The sequence below is a fragment of the Arachis ipaensis genome, chromosome B4 (genome assembly GCF_059453495.1).
Source record: "Arachis ipaensis isolate K30076 ecotype BB chromosome B4, ASM5945349v1, whole genome shotgun sequence".
Classification (NCBI taxonomy): Eukaryota; Viridiplantae; Streptophyta; class Magnoliopsida; order Fabales; family Fabaceae; genus Arachis; species Arachis ipaensis.
This window is the reverse complement of record NC_142439.1, coordinates 108,806,655-108,817,791: the sequence shown is the minus strand read 5'-3', so window position 1 is coordinate 108,817,791 and position 11,137 is coordinate 108,806,655. Positions and strand designations below refer to the sequence as shown.

The window sequence follows — 11,137 nt, the reverse complement described above, 5'->3', positions numbered from 1 at the left end:
TCAATGTGCCTTATTATTTCTTCCAAAGATTTTTAATTTGAAATTCCTTTTTGAGGTGCACTCTAATTCTCTTTCTGGTGCATTTTCTTATTTTCTACAACAACCTTGTCTGATCACAACATAATGTATCTCTTCAATTTCTTACGGATGCCATTTGAGATTGTTTACTCTCTTCTAAGCTTGGTATTCCTTCTAATAACTTGAGATCATTCGACATCGCATACAATCCATAAACGCAATCATCGATATGTTAGTTCCTTAGGACACGAATTGTAAACCCGAAGGACGAAACTTGCGAGCGTGTGGCATCGCGAGGAGTGGTGAAGCTTTATTTTTGCTGACGTTACCTATAATTAAATTGACACACAAGGAGGCCCTATTGGTACGGACGTCAAAATGTGGAGAAACTTCTCCAGGACTAGAAAGAAAGATTAATGACAGAGCTAATACTTGCGTTACCGGAATCCCATGAACCAGTTGGGACCTATGATGATGCTTCCTTGGAAATCTTGGAGTGCAATCTGATGTAACATCGGGATGTAATGGTTGATGCATCGCGATAGTAAGGGTCGCATGAAGTGAAATCTCTGAATCGCAATATGGGGCCTGCTGCATTGTGCTTATGCTGAAGATGTGGAGTAAGGAGGAACTACCTTCATTGAGATGGATGTAACTACTAAAGCATTACGATCTTGAGATAAGCTGTCACCCACAAATTTCTGCACTTGACTTGGTTTCTACATGTAGATTATAGGGTGGTTAATATAACGTTTGGTACATGATGAATTATTGAGTGCAGAAATAAGTAGAGAAGGAGAAAAATAAGTGAGGAGAAATTTAGACTTGAATTTTTGCTGAGTTTAACATTTGATTTTACTTATAATAAATAGAAATTTACCAATTGTTTAGTATGTTTAAGGGAGGTAGAATTGGATACATTGATGAAATTGTAAATAAATTGGATAATTAGATGCAGAATAAACGATATGGTGGTATTGTGGATCTTGGAATTTTGTCAAATGAGTAAAGAAAATGAAGAATAGAATATTTTAGGTGTTTGAAATGATTAAGTGTATTATGAGTGTGATTGAGTGGATGGCATTGAAATTGTAGTTAGTATAAGAACTGTTGCTATGCTTTGAAGGTGTTGAATGGTTGGAAATTGATGGATGTTGTAATAGGAGCTATGAAAAATTGCTTACGATTGAGAATTTGATGAGACTTTGAATTAGGCATAGAGGTGCTATAAGGCCCTAAGTTAGGAATTAGTCTTAGGATGAGCGTAAACCCTATTTAGGTCAAGTTGAAGAAATTCAGAAGTAAGTCTAGGTTTTGTAATCCGATGAGTGATGTATGACTTGATAGAATATTTGGATTATTTAGTTAATTAGTGGCTAAAAATCAGAGTGGCATAGAAGAAGCTTGTGGAATGCAATAGCACATGATAGTTGTGAAAAGAGATCGTAGGAAGATGACTAAACGTATCTTAGGCTTCAATACTTGAATAGTTAGCGGGTTAATGTAAGTAAGGATCTTTAAGAAACTAAGTTTGATTATGGCTATAAGGTTAGAATGATTTAGGATAGGTTGTGGACATGAGAGTAGGTGACTAATTTGGATTTGGATGGCACGTGAGTGCAATTGCTGGGTTTGAAAGGTAAGGATTACGATATTTGATTATGATGACTTTGGGCTTAGATTCAAATAGGAACTGATTTATTTGAAAGATAAATTTGGAGGGCATTGAATTGAAATACTACTGTTGTATTGAGGTTGATTGAAGGGAGCTAAGAGTGAGAAGGACAGATGCGATATAGGCTTGAATTCAGTTAAAATATGGAGTTGTAAATAAGAATAAAAGATGTAAATAGAAATTGAGCTGACGTGGAGGAACCAAACGATGAATGGTAAGAGGTAGGTTTAACTTGAGGAAACGTTTAAGGATGATGATGGATAAGCCAAATTTTGAGGACAAAACTTCTTATTTGGTAGGGAGAATATAAGGACCGCGAATTAATTAATTTATTAATTAACGTAAAATAATAATAATTTAATTTCCCGAAATAGGTTAAAAATTTTAGAATATTAATTAGAAAATATAAATATGATTTTTGGACTCAGTAGATTTGGTATGAATGGTGGAAAGTGACATAAAGGATGAGTTATGATGTAAAATAGAGCTTGGAATGATTTGATTTGGTTTTGGTTGAGTATTGCAAAGAATTGAGAAGTTTGTAGAATTTGGTAAAAACTGGTTTTTAGTGAATTTTGATGGGTCATAACTTGTGCCTCAGTTTTCAAAATTTGTTGAAATTCATTTAGAAATAAAGTTCATTGAAAAATCTTCAATTTGATATAAAGTTTGTAAAATTTGAATTTTTGTAGAGGAAGTTATGATCATTCAAAGTTTGGTGTCGAAATCTGAAATTCTGCAAAGTTGTAGAATTTTGTGATTTCTAGCATGTGCGCATGCACAGCTGATGCACCACTATTTTATGATATATTTTAGGCTGAATTGAGTGGATTTTATCCATTATTATCACACTTATGCATATAAATCGCATGTTTTACATTTTCCTTCCTAATTTTGTACTATAATTGAAAACATGCTTCTTTGGCCTTAAAATTACTAATTTTTAATCCTCTCTTATTACCATTCGATGTCGTGATATGTGTGTTAAGTGACTTTAGGTTTTTCAGGGCAGGAATAGCTTAGAGGACGGAAAGGAAGCATGCAAAAGTGGAAGGAACACAAGAAATTGAGTATTTTAGAATTTGGCAGCGACGCGCACGCATGGGCGATGCGTACGCGTGACCAGGAATATATATGTTCAAGCGACGCGTACGCGTGGCCGACGCGTACGCGTGACAAAGCGTCACGTGCTGCAGATATCAGAAAACGCTGTGGGTGATTTATGGGCTGTTTTAGCCCAGTTCCAAGCCCGAAAACACTGCTTAGAGGTTGCAGAGTGGAACTGGAAGGGGAATCAATCATTCACACTTCATTCATATAACTTTAGGTTTTAGATATAGTTTTCTAGAGAGAGAGGCTCTCTCCTCTCTCCAGGTTTTAGGGTTTTTAGGTTTAGCTCTTCTTAATTTCAGAATTTTACCTTACTTTATTATTAGTTTTCTTCTACTTTCATTTGTTCTAGTACTTTAGTTTATCTATCTTCTCTTGTTGATTTATTTATTCTCCAATTTACTTTATGAACTCTTCATGTTAGATTCAATTTCCTTTTTAATGCAATTTGAAGTATCTCATGTTTATTGCTTCTGTCTTCAATTGTTGTTATTGATTCTTTTTGTTGGTTTTAGGACTTTGTTGCTTATTTTTATTAGTTTTTACTTTTATTTGCTACTATGAATTCTCACCCCTTTGGCTATGAGTTTGGTTCAAATTATGTTGTAGAGAATGGAAGCTACAATGAGAACATGCATCAAGGATGGGACAATCAAATGTGGGAGGAGCCTCAAGCTTATGGACAAGCCTCTTGGCAACAACCTCCACAAACTTACGATGAGCAAGAGCCATTCCAAGGTGCGTACCAAGACAATGGATAGGTGAACCCCCTTTTAGTTACCGACAAGCCCTACCATATGCCTATGAACCCCCTCCTCAACATAGCTTTGAACTACCATACTCACAAGCCCCGTTTTACCAAACACCTTCATATGATCCTAATCCTTATCCACCATACCAACCACCCTATGAGCCCTATGAACCATACACAGAACCACCCCAATTCCAACCCAATTACTCCCAAGAACCACCACATCCAATGTATGCGAGCTTTCAACCACAATATGATCCTAATTATGTTTGCCAAGTGGAACAAGAGCCACAGGATCAATTTAAGGAAGCAATGGATCGACTTCAAGCAACCATCCATCAAATGGAGCGAAAGGAAAGCCAAAAAGCACACGAAGCTCTCATGGCTAAAGAATCTCAACTTGAGAACAAGGGATTGAAGTGTGTTGTGCAACAAGTAGAAAAGATGGAGAGTGTTGAACCGCCACATCCTTATCATGATGAATCACCCTCATATCATGAACCTTTCCTCCCAAGCAATAAACCCTCATATCCACCCTAATCTCCAATGGATGACACTCTAAGTATTCTTCTTCAAGAGCAAAGAGAGATGCAAAGGACAACACTAGAGTTTGTAGCTACCTTGACCGAGGTAGTAGGTAATTTAGCCTCTCTACGCTTCGACACTCAAAGTACTCCCATGGCTACATGTGGAGAATCAATAGAAAAACGTAGCACGAAGGAGACACTGGAAACTCTGGTGGAAAGTGAGGAATGTGACTTTGTATTGGAATAATTGGAGGAAGCCGTACTTGTTGAAGAGGAAGAAGTGGTTGAAGACTTAAGAGATGCAGAACCTCCATGGGAACCTAGAGCTGTAGAGTATTCCTCCAAAAAGCTTGAAATTAATGTTGAGGAGGGTAGTGCACAACCTCCAAGGCATATTCCCTATGACAAATTGGATGGAATAGATCAAGAAGCAAGTTCCCTTGGAGATGATGATCATGAATCAAGTCTTCTTAGTGATGAATCTACATCCGCAATTGAACTCCTTGAATATGAAGACCCTTCTCTGATTGAGTCTGAGAATGATGTGGAAGTGAAAGTCCTTCGGAAAGGTTGGACGGGAGTTGAATATGTTTTGTCAAGATCATTGGAGACTTCTCTACCTAGGTTGCCGTCTACTCCTTCATTCGAGTGGGTGAAACTTATCTCTATTAGATTTACTGTCTCATTTGAGTATGGTATTCTTGAAACGGATGGCCAACTTAGGAAGCTTTGTGGCATTAAGCGTAAGAGAAGGATGTTTATTGGTTGGAGTTACAAATCAAGACTCATCAAGGTTGAGATTTCAAGAGCTAGATGCAAGGCTGGGACTAGTGAACATTTAGTTAGATCTAAGAGAAGAGTTTGGTATTGCATTGAGAATTCGGATTGCTTGCCACCCGATTGGAACAATGATGATCTGCTTAAAGACGGGTGTAGGAACAAGATTTGGGATCCGGGAATACAAGATGATCAACTTTGGGAGCTCAAAGCTTGTGAAGAACTTCACCAAGGCTTGGTGAATTCACTTGGAAATGTTGGAGCTTATTGGAAGTCCAAGCATTGGTGGAAGTTTCAAGATGAGTTCAAGCACAAGCCACCTGACAAGGAGCTCACCAAATGTCCAACTTAAAGACTTTAACTAAAAGTGCTAGGTAGGAGACACCCCACCATGGTAAATTCTTTCTATTTTGTCTTTTATTTATATTGGTAATAAGTTGCATTTTTAGTTTTAGTTAAGTTTATTTAGTTTTTGTCGTGGTTTTACTTATTTGATCAAGTCTGGCTTTACTTTGGTAGCTTGTTCGTTTATTTAAAAAAAAAAAGGAACCTCACGCGTGCACCTGGCCGACGCGCACGCGTCATATATATTTCGCACTCGTGTATTTCTGAACAGAGAGTTACGTTGGAGACATGCGAAAGGGGTGCCTGGTGCACAAGCCACCCCACGCGTACGCGTCAACTGCAATTTCGTCAATCCACGCGTAAGCGTCAGCGACGCGTATGCGTGGTATGTAAAATCGGCGTAAATGGGTACATTGAACAGAGAGTTGGGTTAGAGGTGTGCTGCAACCGCACGTCTGGCACAAAAGTTGTCACGCGTCACTCTTCATTTTTGGGCAATCGACGCTTACGCGTCACATGCCTCTTTCTATTTTCACGCGCACGCGTGACCTGCGCGCGCGTCGCATTTGCGCCTTATTTATGCCTTTCTTCTTCTTTCTTTCTCCTTTCTTCTTCTTTCTTCTTCCTTTCTTACATTCTTTTTCTCTCACTTTTCAAAAGTTCACTTATCACTTTTTCTCATCTTTCATTCTCTTTTACACGTTGCATTTGTATACTATCATTCATTGCATTTTAACTTTGTGCATATTTTTATTTTCTTTTCTAAGTTTATTATTTTTCCATTTGGTGTTAAATGTTCTTATTCAACTGTTGCATCTTTTCTTACTTTATTTTGGTGCTTCGTGACTTATTTTATATTGTTGGGTGATATTATTTATAGGTCAATGCTAATCTCTATGGCACTTGTATTCATTTTGCATTGATATGAACTTATATTGTTTTTCATGACCCACTCTCTCTCCTCCATTGTTGCAATTTTTGCACTATTGATATGCCATTTGCTTCTACTATTTTCTCACTTGCATATTGTAGCAACCATGTAGTTGAGACCCTCATTATTTGGCATTAACCCACCCATATTTTATTCGTTTTCTTATCTTTATTTCTGGGTAACTTTTCTTCCTTTTCCTCTTCTTTCACGATGGCCACTGACGATCGGATTTTCTATCAGAAAAGAATTTTTATAAAAATAATCGCGTTGCAAGTATAGTTTTTAAACCAACAAAGAATCCTTTCGTACAAAAATTTTGTTTGTCACTAAAGCAAACCCAATAAAATTAATAACCGAAGTATTTAAACCTCGGGTCGTATCTCAAGGAATTGCAGGGAAGTATGATTTATTATTGGTTATGGAAAAAGGTATATTTTTGGGTTTTTGAAATAAGGAACAAGTAATTTAAATGACAAGAAAAATAAATTAATAATAATAAAATCTCTTTGCAAGGTATAAGAAATTGAGGTCCTATCCTAGTTATCCTTATCAGGTGTGATGAGAATTGGATTCTGCTCCCACTGTAATTAACCCTTGCTAAACAAAGGAGAGTAAAGTGGACTAATTAATTTGATCATCAAGTCCTAGTCAGCTCCTATGGAAAGACTAGAGTTATTGGAGTACAAATTAACTAGCAGAGAATTCCAATTTTAATCAACAGCTGAGTTTGATAACTCAAGTGTTGCTAATTACTTAACCAAAGCCAAAAGGAGAAAATATCTTAAATCAAATTAAAAGCATTCATAAATAAAATAAAACAATCATTAATCTGAAATACCTCAAATTATATTAAATAAAACATTCAAATCTTAACATGGAAAATTCATAAGCCAGTTTGAAAAGATAAATATCAATTAAAGTAATGAAACAAATAAAAGTAGAAAATAAACTAAAGGAACATTGAACCTGTGATTGAAGAGATCATAGCTTAAACATAATAGAAATCCTAAATCCTAATCCTAAGAGAGAGGAGAGAACCTCTCTCTCTAAAAACTACATCTAAAACCTAAAATTATGTGAATATCCAAGTCCTCCTATGAATGAATAGATTCCCCTGCTTTATAGCCTCTAATCTGTGTTTTCTGGTCCGAAAACTGGGCCAAAAACAGCCCAGAAATCGCTGGGGGCGAAATCTGCCACGCTGATTTTCGTCATTGCGACGCGTCCGCGTGAAGCACGCGTTCGCGTTGTCTAGATGTACGGCCACTATGACAAATTATATATCAAATCGAAGCCCCGGACGTTATCTTTCCAACACAACTAGAACCGAATCATTTGGACCTCTGTAGCTCAAATTATGACCGTTTTAGTGCGAGAGGGTCAGCTTGACAGCTTTGCAGTTCTTTCAATTTCTTGTATTCCTTCCACTTTTGCATGCTTCCTTTCCATCCTCTAAGCCATTCATGCCCTGTAATCTCTGAAATCACTTAATGCACATATCATGATATCGAATGGTATAAAGGGAGAATTAATATTAATAAAATTAAGGTCAAAGAAGCATATTTTCAATTATAGCACCAAATCAGGAAGGAAAACGTAAAACATGCGATTAGTATGAATAAGTGGGTAAAGAGTTGATAAAAACCACTCAAATTAGCACAAGATAAATCATAAAATAGTGGTTTATCAACCTTCCCACACTTAAATATTAGCATGTCCTCATGCTAAGCTCAAGAGAAGCTATAAGAGAGTGAAAAGGAATGGTAAGATGTATGAAATGCAACCTATCTATATGAATGCAACTACATGCAAAAATGATTCTACCTACTTGTTTAAAAGTAAATAAGCTCTTCAAGACAAACACAAATCAAATTTCACTAATTCAAATTATACAATAAAAGACAAGTAAACTTGTAAGAAGATAGCTCATGAAAGCAGGGAACATAGAATTAAGCATTGAACCCTCACTGGTGGTGTATATCACTCTAATCTCTCAAGTGTCTAGGGTTAATTCACTCTACTCTTCTCTAATCATCCTTTCTAAACTTTGTTCTTCATCTAACCAATCAACAAAAATTTAATGTACCAATACAAATATCATAAGGTCTTTTCAGGGTTGTAATGGGGCTAAGGTAAGGGTGAGGATATATGTATGGCCAAGTGAGTTATAATATGAATCTTTAATTAACCTAAGCTCTCACCTATACACACATTCTATATTTTAAATTCATGCCTAGCTACCCAAAATTCCCACTTTTTCATCTCATACTCATGCATCAACCTTTCTTTTAATTTTTATCACATATGCATTGATCTTTTCCTTAACTTAACTTAGCATTGGGGTAATTTTGTCCCCTTATTTATTTACTTATTTATTGAATATTTTTTTCTTTTTTTCTTTTTTTTTTGAAACATAAACACAATATATATCAATGCACATGATATTTTAGTTTAATTTGGTTTCACATGAGCATGCTCCCAAATTTCCGATTATTCTTATTAATTTAATCCTTTCCTATCAACCCATGTTCCCATGTTTTCCCACACTTAGTTGATATACAATCTCTATCTTAAGCTAACCAAAGATTCAATTTGGGATTTTTACTTTTGTTTTTTTGCTTAAGGCTAGATATGTGGTTATAGAACAGAAGGGGATTAAAAGGCTCCAAGGGGCTAACAAAGGTGATGTAAAAGGTAAGCTTATTTGGGATTAGTGAGCTTAAAACAAGTAATGGCCTCAATCATATGCAAGCATGTAAATACACTAAATAGTGGACATATAGAATGGAACAAAGTAAATATTGCAATCATAGAGAAGGAAACACATAAGAATAAAATATTATGGTTAAATAATATAACCATGTAAATAAACTCAAAATCTTACGGGTTGTATGTTCTTTAGCTTGTTAAACTATGTTCCAAATACAACTTCAAACAAATTTAACACAAAAGTTTTTTATTTAAATTAGTGAAATACTATAAAAATTTCTTGAAAAAGAAAATATTACTTCAACCAAGTAGTAACTAAATACATAAAATCAAACAAATATGCAATCAAACATGCAAATGCAACAATGAACTAACAAATAAAGTAAAATAATGGTGTTGAGAAGAAAATAAATAACCCATGGAGATCGGTATCGACCTCCCCACACTTAAAGATTGCACCGTCCTCGGTGCATGCTGAGATGTGCAAGTGGACGGGCTGCTACAACTGATGCTTTTCTCCAAAGAATGTGCAGATAGACTTGTTTGTCTCCCCATTTAGAAGCTTTCCCTTTCCCTTCTTTGGTGGCCATCATGAAAGAAGAGAAAAAGGAAGAAAAGTAACCCAGAAAGAAAGATAGAAAACAAATAAAATATGGTTGGGTTATTGCCAAATAATGAGAGTCTCAAGTACATGGTAGCTACAACATGCAATTGAAAAAACAGTGAAAGCAAATGGCATATCAATGTTGCAAAAAAAATTTGCAACAAAGGGAAAGGGTAGGTAATGAAAGACAGTATAAAATATTACCTAACAGTGTAAAGCAAGTCACTAAGCACCAAAATAATTCAAAAAAAGATGTAACAGTTGAATAAGAAAATTTTACACCAATGGAAAAATAATAAAGTTAGAAAAGAAAATAAATATATGCACAAAATTAAAATGCAATGGATGAAAGTATGCAAATAAATTAAATAAAATAGAATGAAAGTGAAAAAGGATGAGAAGTTAAAAAGATGAAGAAAAAGAAAGTAAGAAATGAGAGAGAAAGAAGGAGAAAAGATAGAAGAAATTAGGATTAGAAAAGAAAAGATAAGATAATTGGCACTGATCTGGATAAACTGTGCGTCGCATGTGACGCGGACGCGTGGTGCACACGTTCGCGTGGTTGGCGCTATTTTCAGGTGACCCGAACGCGTGACCTGATTTGTGTATTGGCGCGAGTGCAGCCGCGCGCACGCACAACTCTCTGTTTTATTCGCACATTGCAAAAATTTTGGGCAACGCATTCGCGTGAGTGACGCGATCGCGTGAATGGCCATATTTTGAAAATGATGCGGACGCGTGGGGCACGCGTTCGCGTGATAGGGCTGGTGCTTCTAGCATCATTCCAGCCCAGCTCCATCATAACTTTCTGCCATACACCTCATTACGTCGATTTTACAGGGCCACGCGTTCGCGTGGGTGACGCGGACGCGTAGCGAGGCTATTTCGCAAACGACGCGAACGCGTCAGCGACGCGGTCGCGTGGGCATATTTGTGCCTAAGGCACGCCTCCAGCCACGCTTTCGCGTGACTATCTGCTTCTTTTCTTCTCGTGTCCAAGGCACCTATGACGCAGACGCGTCAGCGACGCTTGCACGTCGCGTGCCTCTTTTTTTTTTATGCAGAATGCAAAATGCAGAATGCAGATGATTATGCAAAAATTATGAATGAACACGAATGAAAATAAAATAAAATAAAACTAAGAACAAAAAAAGGAAAGAATATACCATGGTGGGTTGTCTCCCACCTAGCACTCTTAGTTATAGTTCTTAAGTTGGACATTTGATGAGCTCCTTGTCATGGTGGCTTGTGCTTGTACTGATCCAGAAATCCCCACCAATGTTTGCAATTCCAATATCCTCCGGAGTCCCAAACTAGGCGTAGAAAGTCTTCAAGCAAGTTGAAGCAAGTGACAAGGCCCCAAGAGTGTTGATTGCCAGAATGAATTCCAGGGTCCCAAACTTTGCTTCTACACCCGTCTTCTTGTTGATCATTATTGTTCCAACCAGGTGGCCGGCAAGCAATCTGAATTCTCACTAAAGCGGCCAAACAACTTCCTAGACCCATTCAATTTAGTATTCTTCCAACCATGATAATTCAGCTGTGAGCTTCCTACCACAATGAACCTAGGATTGTGTTGCCAACCACTAACCATCTCCCTCTTACTCTTAGAGCCACAAAGAGCTCTAAGTTGCCCATTCGTCTCAAGCAAAGCATATTCAAGTGAGCTAATTAAGCTTAGAGATGAGAG

General features: G+C 36.9%; 1 pseudogene; it reads left to right on the top strand.

Moving 5' to 3' along the window:
- The first annotated feature begins 3,782 nt into the window (after positions 1–3,782).
- Positions 3,783–5,210, top strand: LOC148568726 (uncharacterized; annotated as a pseudogene).
- Positions 5,211–11,137: the final 5,927 nt, after the last annotated feature.